Below are 14,881 nucleotides of genomic sequence, written 5' to 3'. Positions count from 1 at the left end.
TTACGTCATAATCAATAGCCACTGGACGGCGTACTCTGCTTGCGCGCGTACCAGTGGCCCAGTCTGACTGCGCCTAAGCGTGCACTCCATATAAGGAAAAATTGCCCTAAGAAGATGGCGACGCAACACGTTAATTTGGCTGCACGGTCTCGTGTATGTTGGGAATAGGGACACGCATTCCACTATGTTTTAGTTCGGTGATACCATCCTGGGAACGACTCTTGTGACGCGTTTCATCAAATCGATCTTTGGGTGGGAACGATAATTAATTGAGTTCGACTGATTCAATCATAGTGAACGAGGCTGTGATCGATAGTGAGAGGTAAAGGAGAGAAACATGGTAATGACAACCAAGCAGAAGTACGGTAAAGAAACCTTGAAATTAATATTTCGTGGTCAAATTCCATTTTCAGTGTGCAAATTCCATCTTAGCATGATATGTTTATTGTAATTTCCATGGCCGATGCCATTCCAAGTCTGTTCTGGCAGTGATAAGGAAGTAGTGTCCAACGATTCCTTTACTTTGTTCGTATTGAACATGTTCATCGCAACAATCGTGATTTGCTTAGTCCCATGTGTGTAATTACGCAAACGTAGGTCAGTCTACATCTACTAACTGATACGGTAGTCCACGTCTAGCTCCGTTTTTGCTTCGTTCATGCTTGCCGACTCACGACTGTAGACCTAGAGTATATCTGTAGATTTGTTAGAACTTGTCACTGATAAGATTGCGATTAAGTGAGCTTCGAATAACGGTGTGAACTGTCGGCAATATCGCAGAAGCCGCTACTAGGCGATCGCGTAGGCTGTCTAACTTGTTTAGTGTCTACCAGTACCACTGTAGGGGACTAGGGGCATAGGGCCTAGACCTGTTTAAAATTCCAAGTTTGATCCTCGTCCAGACAGACGGATTTTCTGTCTAGAAACTCTAACGTTAGACCCTCTAGACCTCTACTCTTCGTCACAATCACAATTGAGTCTCTCTTGTCTAGACCTCGACTCTGTAGAACTGTTCAATTTGAATGCAGTCTAGTTACTAGTGGTAGATCTAGGCCTAGGAATCTATAAATAATGGAATCTACTGTAGATTCCATTATTTATAGATCCCTAGGCCTAGATCTACCACTAGTAACGATGTCTACTCGTACTACTACTAGACTAGATGCTAACTATATATCCTACAGTATAGCCCTGCGTTTATGTCGCTGTACACAAGTGCTAGCGCACGGCATAGGTCGGGCTAACTAGTCTAGACGCTAGATTGTGTAGTTACAAGTTAGCTAACGTCAGTATCGGAGATATCTAGTCAGTAGATCTAACATTAGATTAGTCAAGAACAAGATTCAGAGTATGGCAACGTAGCATGCTGATTCTATTATAGACCTCGGGTATCTTTGTCTGATTTTGTTTTCGGTGCTAGGTAGTTCTACTCGGTATCCATGGTTGTTTACTCGACCCTATACGGATGTTATCTCAAATTTCACTACTGTTATATAGGAACAAGCCATCCATAATTCGACTATAACACTGTCCTAAATTTGACAACCTGGTATGTGTAAAGACTTAATTCCATGCTTCAACGTTATGTCATATTTTGACTCGAGAGGTTGAAATGTTGTGCATCTCTTTTTTTTCTTTTTTTTTTTTGTAGGGGGGGGGGGGGGGTTACAACAAAATGTACCAGACTGCACCAAAGTTAATTCATAACACCATATAGCCTATTTCAATATGCAGCCCTCAATGTGTCGGTTACTTCAGGTAAGATAACCTAAGCAGCAGTGCAGCGTATGTTGTGAAGAGCGAGGTGTTCACAGTATTACCATGTGCAAGTCAATGTCAATATCAACAATTTCCTTTACTGAGTTGGTTCCATCGTAGGTGAGTGATTGGAAAAAAGCTGGCAGTATTTCCTGCCATTTCCATGCAATTTGATATTACCTTGATTACAGTGAAAATCAAAATATTTCTACATGGGTATGAAAATACAATGTACAAATGCACGTCAGTGCCACTTCCTTTCCCCCCTAATATGTTAAGTGATGACAGACAAATTTGAGAAAAGAACTAGAGCTTGATATATTTTATTTGTCATATCATATTTCTACACTACAGACTTTTATAATCAAACTTTGTAATCTGCTTTATTCTGTCATCAGCAGGGACTGGCTCTGAATGTGATGCACTCTTCCACTCACTGGACAAGAGAACCGTGCAACCCTTACGAGAGAGGTGAATTCCTGACCAGGCTTTGAGCTCATTGATTGACTGGAAAGGTGTAAGTTTCAATTCTTCATTTTTTTAATGTATTATCTATACCCAGTTTTACAACTCAATCATACTATTGTGGGAGGGGAAATTCATTAAATGGGGATTTGGTGGTAATAGTATTTCTGATCACTATACCTATGTACATTTTTATCCTTATGATGACAACATGTACTTTGAATGCTTATTTTCCTGATACCAAATGTGAAATTTCCTTGAATTCATATTTTTTCTAGTGTCTTGAATCTGCCTCCTTAAGAGGAAATATAAATTCTTCTCTTTCTTCTCTGTAAAGGATAGTCCCATACTTCCAGTTGGTGTTATGTGATGCAGCATTGGCAAATCAAGATCAATAAAATGGCATGTGATATCTCATATGAATCCAAAACCCTGAATGTGCAGAAAGCTCTGTTGAAACCAAAGTTGATTTTAAGTCAAATAATGTCCAACGCAGGTGTCGGTATGGAGACCAAAAATGCAAGTATTGTAATATTTAACGTTAAAATTAGCACTATTGCCCATCATTTTTTGTATTAAGTCCTAAGAGATTTGACCTCATTTATTGGCAGATTGACATCTATTTGCAACATGACTTTGTCTGAAATTTAGCTAGATATCAAAATGAAAAACAACATAACTTGGGCTAGAGATGTGATGTGATCTGTAGCTTCCATGTATATAATACAGACCTATACAATGCCCTCATGCTATGTCTTCTCTTTTATTTGCAAAATAATCTTTAGCTTTAAGTATGGCAGAGTCATTACAGAATTAATGTGATAGGGAGAAAAAAAAAACCTCAACCGATTAATAAAACCATTTTCTGGTTCAATACGTCTTGAATGTTTCTCTTTTTATTTTACTTTTTCTTCCTCAGAAAGGGACAATTGCTGAGTTTTATTGGTCATGTGTCGTCAACAAGGAACATCTACAGCCACAGCCTTCATCCTTTCTATTGGAGGATATGAAACCCTATTCCTTCCTATATGCAGCCGTGGAGAACAGCTAGGGGACTGTCTTGTCCAAGCATTGTAGCTACAGATGATCTTGTCTTCAAATTGATCCCTCAATTCTGTTCAACTGAACCCTTATCTTTTCCAGCAACTTTGTGAATGACGTGTGACACATTCTGGGAGCGGAGCGCCTTTGAATATTTCTACACATAAATGACGCTATGCTGTTTCATCATCATCATCATCGTCATCTTTGTTCTAGATCTCAACTTCTAGCCACATTACATGGCAGAGTCAGCATTTTTTTAATTTTTTTTTTTTTAGAGGGATATGTGTATATAAACTAGGGGGATCTGCAACTGCGGCATCATTCTGTCCTGCAATTTATGAATAAGCCGAGCCAATAGTGATGTAACAATTTATTCATCATCTCCAATCTCCACCTAATCCACGTAACCACACAAATACGACAACATTTGTTTCAGAGGTGATAAGGGAATGAAAAGTTTCTTTTGATTTTGGTCTCTCTGTGTAACAACTAAAGGTATTCTTTCATAAGTCATTAACATGAAAATTTACATTGTAGGCATTGTTGTATAAATATTTTACTGTGAATGTGTTAATAGCAAGTACAAGAAGCAGATTCCTAGAAACTTAAACCTTTGGCTGGTGAATACTTTTACCTTGAAACTCAACTCTTTAACTTTTGACACGATATTGATTTTTTTTCTTATTATTGTGAATGTTTATGAGCTTATATTTTTTTTTTTTGTAATCATTTTGTGTCAGATCACTAAGATAACCATGGTATTATACAGTATGCATAATGAATAGCCGATTTGTTCGTTATGTATTTGTTTTATCTGACTAGACTCAAAACGGAACCATCTGAGGCAATGTAAGCCATTTTAGTCATAGTCCTTGCTTCCTTCATTTTTCTTTGTCTATGTGTGTCAGAGTCATAAATCGTTAGTCTCTCCCACCCCCCTCTCAAATCCAAGTATATCATACTTCCTCTTTCTTGCTCAATTTCTCTTGGGATTTAATTTTATTTTAATTATTGCTCTCTTCTTACAGTGCTATGATTCTCTAATTTTCATTCTCCCTGCGGTAGTTGTGCATAATATGCTACTTTCTCTCCTTTCCATTTTCCTTTTTCTGCATATGCTACTTCACTCTTGACCTTTAACATTGAAAAAAAAAATTGCGTCTTGTGTTGGAGGCTTAAAAGAGGGCGTATCTGAATGCATGAGGTTGTCTCATGTTGTAATGTGTATGTTTCTACCATGAATGTGATTTGAATTTGAATATTTTTTTTCACTTGTAAGAGAAGAGAAAAGCTACTGTATATAGAAGAAAGATGCATATCAACAATTTCATTGGTGTTGATTTTTATATTTTATTCATTCATGACTTCAATTACCATTGTTTCTTCTATGAGATTTTAACACACCCAGATGCAAATGATTTGCCCTTCACGTGTGAATGTGATGTAGTGGTGTTGAAACCCAAGTACAGGCTTTCAGATAATGTGAAGAGTGTGTATTCATTGCATTTTTTTTTTCCTGTGGCATCTTGACATCGCCTTATTAAATTGCATGAAATGTGAATATTTTTGTATTTGTTGACTTATTCAAAAGTGTCTCGAGTGCTGTAGTTGATTGCTGTTTTATCGAGAGCTAAGGTTGATGGTTTTGTTGGCACACTGAATTTTTTGTATCTATGTAAATACATATGCAATGTAGTCATATAATAATAATATTAACAATGATTATAAATAATAATAAAAGTGGCTACTCGTATAGCGCACAGGTCCACCTTTCAGTGCTCATGGCGCTTCAAAGATGAAAAGATAGATACATACATGTACATGCATGTATGCTCAAATATGTCAACAAAGAAGAAAATGGCGAACAAAAGACAAACCATACCAAATAAAGAATGCAATACTGTTCCGAACATTAAATGACAACAATTGCAGTCCTCAATGTGAGAGGAACAAATACGTTTTATAAATGTGTGTGTGTGTGTGTGTATATATATACATATATAATATATATATATATACTAGTATTACATATATATACATATATACATATATATAAATATGTATATAATAGTATTATATATATATGTGACAGTGCAACTCACATCATAGACAAAACGAACATAAAGTCGCACACACTGATTTTGCGTGAGGACTGAAAATAAGTGAAATGGGTCAACCTAGCCGAACTTGACTTTTTCATATTTTCTGAAAGAGCGGGTCTTCTTTTACTCTATGCTAAAATTTGGTATCATAAAACGGGCAGGAAAGTGTGTTTTTTTTTTAGCAGTTTATCTCGAACATTTTTGGTAGAACAGTGTGATTAGGTGTGTCTTTAGAATTCCTTTTTCATTTCTGAAAAACCTTGTCCACACTCTTCACTTTCTACTCTAATAACTTTTGAAAGGATAATGCTACTGCTTTGAAAGTGGGCATTAATTATAAACAGAATGTGTTAATGAGGCATACTTAATTTCAGTTTAATCTAATAATCCTTTCATTGTTGTTTCTCTGGTAGTTTACTTCCTGTTTTTTGTCCCATTCATCGCACAGCCAGCACGGTTTGGTAAAGATTAAGCGCTTGAATAGACACTGTACTTCAGAGCTTCTTTTCTCAGTTCACACTTTTCCTCAGTTTGTGCTTTCTTTCCAATGTGTAGATAGGTTAGGAGAGTCCATTTGATATTAGTTATACATCATTTTAAAGCTTAAAGTCTGCTCTTTCAGAATATGGTCTTTACTAAAAGTTAATGTCTGGCGACTTTTTGTTTGTTTTGACGTGCAGGGTCACACACACACACACACACACATATATATATATATATATATATATATATATATATATATATATACAGTGTATATACTACTGCATCATGTTCGCTAAATGCCAAAGGTGGCGTATAGGAGAAACTAGCACAAAATTCTGTACGAGGTTCAACATATATATTGATAATTTCATGCTTTGAGAGGTTTTCATATTATTATAATGGGCAACATGTTTTGTCTTGTCGTGTTACTACTATCCTACATATGGCACTTTGCTCACCCTCTTCTTTATTTTCTTTTTTCCTTTCTTTCCTTCTTTCTTTCTTCCTTCCCTTCATGAGTACCATTTTTTGCTCTTCTCTCTTTTCGTCTGTGTACTATACGAGCACATGACAAATTGTATCACTTCATTGCCATTATGACGCTTCTGTGTGAGGTCATCGCTATTATGACGTAACAATCATAAGCGCGCATCTCAGCGAGTGTAATGGATCTTTTCCAACTTGGGTCAGATCTGAATCAATCCCAACTTTGGGTTCAATTCCCAGCTTCGTATCGTTCCCAAATTGCTTAGTGAAACAGTTCCTAACTTTTTGGGAATGATCAATCCCAAAACTGCCCCTGGGATCAATTGAATTGATTTTAGGATTGATCCCAGAGCTTAGTGAAACAGGCCCCAGGAATACCTCCCTTTTTCGTAAGTTCATTGTATATTGTAACTGGGGGTCCACAATGTACAAGCTTCGCTTTTCAGTGGGTCCCTCATCTACATCCTTAGATTAATTTATCACAATTATGCTTATTTGTATGGTCCCCTTCTAAAGCATAATGTACCCCCCTTTTGATTACTTATGTTGAAATTCTTTACTTTTTCATACGCTGTGCATACAGTAGGACCTCGACTCTATGGCCATCAATTATCCAGCTTCCCTGTTGTCCGGACACCAACTGGCTGACATTCTTTTTAATATTTTCATGTATTTTCAGTGCCAAATCTCACTCAAAACAAACTTTCAACCATTATCGCACAAATACTTGACAGGACATATTCCAATCACAGCGGATCTGTTGTTTTTAAGTCAGTTTGTGACACGATATCAATGACTGGTGTCACAACTTGTCACTGGCATTGACTGCACAGCAGTGGTTACAGCACAATGCAGCAGCAGTAGTATTCGACATGTCACAATATTAATGTCATTGTCTGTCAGTATGGATCAAACGAACAATACATGAAGGGATGTTTTACCTGCATTTCATTTTATTTCCGTTTCCATTTTTGAAGAATGAAACATTACAATGTCATGCAGATAATCATAATGCAAGTAAATTGATAATAACATATGTGTACCCCGAGCATGATATGCTAGAAAGTGCTGTGTTTGAGCGTATCTCTCTTATCCAGCCAAATTGATTATTCAGACACCCGCTGGCCCCAACATGGCTGAATAATCAAGGTCCTACTGTATATGTTATTGATTATGTTGAGATGGAGAAGACTAAAAATAACTTGAAATGAACTTGATGTGCATGATTTCGTTTATAAATGGATTACTGGTACCAGTGAATCAAGTGAGTTGCTGTGTATATTAGAGTTTTTGGCAAGATATAGCATAATTACATATTTTGTGTTCAAAGAGATCTATAAGTGGACTTTGTGATTTGACAATTCAAGAGTATTATATGATGTATCAGTGTGAGAGCTATGAAATGAGTGGTACGTGTATTTTGAAAATTACATACCAACCACATGTGTGAGCAGGTCACCTGTCAGTGAAGGAGTCATAATTTCCCTCCAGTAATTACACTCAACCATTCTTGATCTGATTGTATCAAGTTGATATTGTGCACAATATTCTTGGAAAATACTACCATTGTGTGAAACTGTAACTTGATGAAGTTAATAGGTTTAAAAGAAACATGCTTCATATGAACATTTATACAAAAGAAAAATGTATCATTCCCATAGAACTTGTATGATATGATATACTGCCTTGATAAAGGTCAAATAATGTTCTTACAAGGAATGTATATGAAAAATATTTAAATTACATATTACAATAATGGATGCTGCCAGTAAATCAGGAAATATAGGAAATTTCCTGCCAAAAGGTCAAAGCTCTAATGAAAGTGCTATATTTCACTTTTTCTTGTGAATCAAGGTATCATGAAACTAAGTACATATTTGTGCATGTTCTACCCAACAGTGATTCCCTTGTTAATTATTGAAAAAATGTTAAGCCCTCCCCTCTCAAGTGTTTTTGTTTCCTCTTGATAAGTAGGAAAGGACATGGAATTGAGTGACATAGTATAGTTATGACCGTCATTGCATTTGATATATGGGTTGCATGAAAGTTAAATTTGGTGCACACATGTATAACCTCTGACATTCTTACCTTTTACATTTTTACCTGTGTATTTCTTTTTTACCTCTGACATCTTTACACAAAGCCAGTTAACATAACTATTTTTGGAAAAAGCTTCAAGATCATGTAGGTCATGATCATCTTAACAGTATTAGCTGGTATGTGGTGGAATATAACATTCTTTGGACTGCCAGGGAGTTACGGTACATTATCCCAAGGGAAAACAATCACAACCAGGGAGAATATGACACTTACGATCCTCGCAAACAGTAGCATGTGACAATCTGTAGACAAATCACATCCTAGTAATTGTAGAGGCTATCTAGTATACTCTTTCATGGCTATGAACATTATTTCTGCTTTGATTTATTGTTGAAATTGACAAATTTTAAGTCAGAGACTAAGATTATTTGACTTAAAGTATAACACCTCCTATATTATTGTTCACATGAAAATTTGTGCATAAATTATTGCCTTATCACAATGTTATTGTGTATAAATTTCCTAGCATAGTTGCCATGCCATAGCAGCTCGTAGTATACTGAGGGAACTTTTTTTTTTTCAGAAACAGACTTTGATTCTAACTCAAGCTTGTAAGTTCTTAATGTGTGCAGAAACCCTTGCATCCACATAGTTTGCACAAGTTTATAATCAGTTTGATGTAAAAAGCCTCTTATTCGCTTGGTTGCCTACAAAATACAATGAAAATCAGAATTCACGCTTTCACTATGGTAGTGGTTTTTGTGTGTGTGTGTGTTTTGTTTTTTTTGTAATGATTTTCTAACCATGACCTCAGTTGTGAACTGTTTGCAAGGGGAAAAAAAAGTTCCTTTTGTAAGCAATATTGTTACGATTTGCATATATATCAGTGCTGTTGGTATGTAGGCCCTACTGTTATATTTGCATAATCAAATTTAAAGAGTGTCACTATCGATTGCTATTTTTCCCACCCTGCAAAGCATTTATGCAATGAGGGAAAATTGATAGTAAAAATGATTTGAAAGATTAATGTTTCTAAATTTCACGTCTTGTATACTTATTTACATAATTTATGCATTAAATGCCTAAGTTAATTGAATAATATGGAAACAATTCAAGTAACTGAAGAGTGTTGTTGCGAGATTATTGTCTTATTCTATTAGTTTTTAGGATATTAAGTTCAAAGCGATTTAAGACATTGTCACATGATTGCTTTTTGTTTGTTCTGATTATATCTATGTATAGGTTTTGATATGCATATTATGCAAATAACAGGTTGTTTCCATAGAGACAGTTTGTCTTTTTAGATGAATCATTTGCTTTTGACCCAAGGAACATCCATCCCAGGTTCAAACTTTGTACCACAAGACCCAGTGCCTAATAGATTAGAAATTCTTTCAAAAATGCAGATTTTTGCACAATAACTTCTATAATTATGCAAATTTTATGTTTATTTACATAGGTATGAAATCAGTTTTTGCAGGAATTATTTCTCCATACTCTATAGAATACTTCTACCAAATTAGGTATTTCTGCTGGATGCACATATATTCTTTAACAATTTTTATATGTATTTTTGCATAAATTATGCAAATTAAGGCTTATTTGCATAGATACAGAGTGTTTCTCTAGATGAAAATTTTTCAATTGCCCTAGGGAAAATCTGTGCCAAGTAGGACATTTGTACTAAAAAATGCAGCGTTTACCCCCTTAACAAGTCTACTACTATACACAGGTAGATATTCACCAAGGGATACAAAATGAGTGGCCGCTAGCCGCGTTTGGCACTTGGCTTATATATAAAGGGTTCATAATACAGCGATTTCATGTGGGGGATTTTAAGTGGCCGCTATAAGTAGGTGGCTGCTATAGAGAGGTGGCCGCTAAGACAGGTTTGACTGTATATGCAAATAAGCCTTAATTTGCACAATCTATTCAAAGTGATTTATGAAAATATTCCAAAATATATATGCCCTTCACAGAAATATCTCATTTCTTAGAAATCTGTGGCACCTGTGAAATATGTTTGTTCCCTACATGGCGTCACCAGGACCCTCATATTCTCTAAACGGCATATTTAGCTGTGGAGGCACATAAAATTTCCCATAAGAGCTTTAGAATCGATCTTTATTACACAAGTTCGAAAATAGCATATTGATGCCAACCTGATCTTCTAAAAACTTTCTTAAACACGACAGATATTTTTTTCATTCAGACTAGGAGTAATCTTCATAATTATTATTCTATTGAATTTGAATCGGGATTATGAAAATCTATTGTGATTGAGGATCCCTGAACTGCAACAGAAAAATAAAAACACTTCTCTTTTTTGTGGCATCGTCAAGGATGCTGGTAATATAGAACATAGCCCCTCCCCCCCCCCCCTATTGCTAAACTATTAATGTATTAGGTAGCAATAGGATTCTATTTCTCATATATGTATGTTTTTTATCGCATTCCTTGCAGATGAAGATGAAAACAGTTATCCAATAATCAAACCTTGAAAACTCTTTGAAAGGGCATTACCCATAATTATAACTAGCTCTTTTGGCTGTCATTAAAGCGAATGCAAACATATCGAATTCCACAAATATGACCAGTCGGTGAGGACCTTTCCTCTTAGCGCCTGTAAAAAAAAAATTAAAAATGGAATGATTGTGACATGAACTATGATATTTCATAGCTTTGGACAGAACCTCACTTAAAAGCTTGTGTAGCCATATAATAACAGGCCATAATTGAAATGATGCAGAAAAAAAATACCGTTTTTTTAGTAATCAGTAAAGTGAAATTGAAGGGTGACCAATTCTTCAAATTAAATTGTGAAATAAGGATTTGAGTAAGATCCGTAGAACTTTTTACTCTCAGAAAGGGCTTCGTATTATTATTCATGAGTGTATACTTAGTATTTGAAATCTTTAACACGAAAGCAGATATATTGATGTTACTCGTGAGAAAGCCCACCCCTCCCTCTCTCACAGCCCTCAACAACTGCAATTCTATTAGCGAGGCTGGCATTCCTCCTATACTGACTATAGGCAAGCCATCTTTAAATTACCTATTGTGGATATAATGGTTTGACCCCAAATTACCTTTAGGGTGACCTTATAAGGAAAAGTTGACATCAGACCATAAAGGCAACTTCAGAATTGAATTCCTTGACCCAGAAAACCTCTAAAACTGACTTATCAAATTATTGTAACACTTTTAAGGTTTTTGATTGTGATACACTTGTACTGCCCTTTCAACGTAGGTTGCGGCCATATTGGATTTTGCAAATATGCCGACCCAGAGGGCACCCTTTACGAGAAATATGTCTTTTTTCAGCCGTCGACAACTGCTATGCTACTACCAAGGCTGGCATTTCTGGAATACTGACCATGGGCAAGCCATTTTTGGGATTACCTGTTATGAATACAATGGCTTGACCCTTAAATGACCTTTAGGTGACCTTATAAGAAAAAGTTGACTTCAGACCATAAAAATAACTTCAGATTCGAATTCCCTGACCCAGAAAACCTCTAAATCTGACTTTTTAAATGATTGTAACCCTTTTATGTTTTCAATTGCAAGTGGCCTTTAAACCTACATGGCGGCCATATTGGATTTTGCCAATATGGTCGCCCCAGAGGGCGCCCTTCTTGGCGCCCATCAAAAATCGAAATAGTATAGTTTGGGCTACATGTGTGCCAATTTGGATGCTTTTGGAAGAATTTGAACCAAAAAGTCCCTTGCGCCCCCCACTCTACCACTATACACAGGTAGATATTCACCACGGGATGCAAAATGAGTGGCCGCTAGCCGCGTTTAGCACTTGGCTAATATATAAAGGGTCCATTAGACAGCAATTTCATGTGGGGGATTTTAATTGGCCTCTATAAGCAGGTGGCTGCTATAGAGAGGTGGCCGCTAAGACAGGTTTGATTGTATATGCAAATAAGCCTTAATTTGCACAATCTATTCAAAGTGATTTATGAAAATATTCCAAAATTATGTCCTTCACAGAAATATCTCATTTCTTAGAAATATTCTTAAAGATATACATGGAAAAATTCATGCAAAACTTGATTTCATATCTATGCAAATACACGTGTGTGATTATGCAAGTAAGTGTGCAAAAGAAAAAAAAATCTTTAAAAAAAAATTCTATTTCATTAAGCACTGCATTTTGTAGTACAAACTTCTAATCTGATATGAATGTTCCTTGGGTCAAAAGAAAATGATTCATCCAAAGAGACAAATTGTCTCTATGCAAACAATCTGTAATTTGCACATCATACATATCAATACCTTTTCAAAGATTCAATTCATTTTCAATTTAAATGAAATTTTCACTTTAAGATAATTAGGAATAAAACAAAAATGATTGTCTAAATCACTTTGAACTTAGTATCCAAGAAGCCAATGTAATACGACAATATTCTAGCAACAAGACTCTTATTGTTCAATGGTATTTATATTAATTTGGTATCTTATGGGACGAGATATTTAAGGGTTTTTTTTTTCCTTTTTTTTACAAATTGATTTACATAGATTATGCATATTAGGGGTTATTTGCATAGGATACAGATTGTCTCTTTGGATGAAAAAATTCCAGTCGCCCCAAGGAACATGTGTACTATAAAATGCAGCAATCGCCACCTTTGTTGTTGTTGTTATTCTTAGCAAGCCTACTAAACATCTTTTATGACAAAATTTCATTCATAATTTAATTTTAATTCAAGTTGATTCGATTTATTCGGGGCAAGAAATAGGAAGTGTATTATGCACACGATAAAAACAAAAGCAATGTGTATACATGCACGCGTTTAACAAACCCCTTGCAAAATAGAGCTTGAAGATTTATACAAGGTTAATTGCTGATATTAATACACCTGTACATCGCAAACCGGCCGTCCAACCCGGGGAAAGGAGAAGGAGAAAGAGAGTGAAAAGGCAGCCCTGTTGTCTGCAGTGCTTCACGACCTTGTCCTAGATCAGCGATTTTTGGATTTAGTCAATATCCATGTAGAGAAATGTCTCGCTGATCTAAAAGAGTCAATTGAAAAGCAGGAAGGTAGAATCTTCGATCTTGAAGTTGCGGTTGATAATAAATCGAAAGAAATAGAAAATACCCATCGTCAAATAGAATCGCAAAATGAGCAAATCAAGTCACTGCCCAGCAAGGTGGATCAACATGAGCAATACACGAGGAGAAACTGCCTCCTGTTTTTCGGCTTCGACGAAGACCCAGACGAGGATACCGACGAGATCATCTTGCGTCTATCAAGAGACCCTTGGAGTACCACTGACAAAGGCTGATCTGGGGGGCGTTTCATCAACGAGTTCGTCGGAGGTTTTCACCGACGAATTTGCTATCAGCCAATCAGACGCAAGGATTTACACTGACAACTGTTAAAAGCTAATGAAATCCTTGGTCTGATTGGCTGATAGCAAATTTGTCGGTGAAATCTCCGACGAACTCGTTGATGAAACGCCCCCCAGGAGCGCACTCATCGCAACGGTTCGAAAGAAAAACACCGCCAAAAGAAAATCCCCAGGCCGATCTTGGCGAAATCCAAGTCTTATAGGGATCGCCAGGAAGTTATCTCCAAGCGCAGGGTGCTGAAAGGGCAAGGGAAATCGACCCAAGAAGACCTGACCAAGGCTAACCACGAGTTACTGAAAAGTGCAGGAGCTTCAGAGAGAACTAGCTGGGGAGCAGAAGGAAAACAATGTAACGTTCTATGTTGTAGGGCTGAGGTACCAGGTATGAGCGAGACACGTACAATGTGTACGATTACAAAAAAGCGCGCGCCACATACTGCATGACTGCCGTTGGGGGCGGTCTTCAATATCCCGTCGCTCGTTGCAATGAAAAATAGAAAAACGAAAATCGAACCGATATCCTATTTCCCATTTCCTATTTTATCAAATCTTGAGAAAATAGGATTTTGAGTCATTTTTCCTCATTTCATGTTAATGAAACGCGGAAAATAGAATTTCAGACAAAATCCGTAATTCTGTTTTCCGTTTTCAGTCAGCATTGAGATATTGACCTCTGGTTCATTTTCCCGTTGAAATAGCCGACGGGCGACAGGATTTCCACGCAATATTCGGTTTTCCGTCACCAGTTTTCGACCGATCTCTGGATTTTAAATCAGGGTATTAAAGTACCATTCAGTGACCGGTCGACAACTGGTGACGGAAAATCGAATATTGCGTGGAAATCCCGTCGCCCGTCGCCTATTTCAACGGAAAAATGAATAAAATATCAATATCCTATTTTCAACTGAAAGTGGAACACGGGATAATGGATTTGCTCTGAAATCCTGTTTTCCGTGTTTCATTATCATGAAATGTCAAAAAATGGCTCAAAATCCTATTTTCTCAATATTTCATAAAATAGGAAGTGAAAAACAGGATATCGGTTCGATATTCGTTTTTCCATTTTCCATTTGCAACGAGCGACGGGATATTGAAGACCGCCCCCAACGGCCACTTTATTTCGACACATAAATCAGCGG

General features: G+C 36.5%; 1 long non-coding RNA gene across 1 annotated transcript; it reads left to right on the top strand.

Annotated features, from left to right (window-relative positions):
• Positions 1-333: 333 nt before the first annotated feature.
• LOC140230781 (uncharacterized) lies at positions 334-4,828 on the top strand. The gene is made up of 3 exons (XR_011901410.1): positions 334-365; positions 2,157-2,275; positions 3,143-4,828. It is a non-coding gene; the product is annotated as an uncharacterized lncRNA (long non-coding RNA).
• The last annotated feature ends 10,053 nt before the right edge of the window (positions 4,829-14,881 follow it).

Source organism: Diadema setosum, chromosome 7 (genome assembly GCF_964275005.1).
Source record: "Diadema setosum chromosome 7, eeDiaSeto1, whole genome shotgun sequence".
Taxonomy (NCBI): domain Eukaryota; kingdom Metazoa; phylum Echinodermata; class Echinoidea; order Diadematoida; family Diadematidae; genus Diadema; species Diadema setosum.
This window is presented reverse-complemented; position numbering and strand designations above follow the sequence as displayed.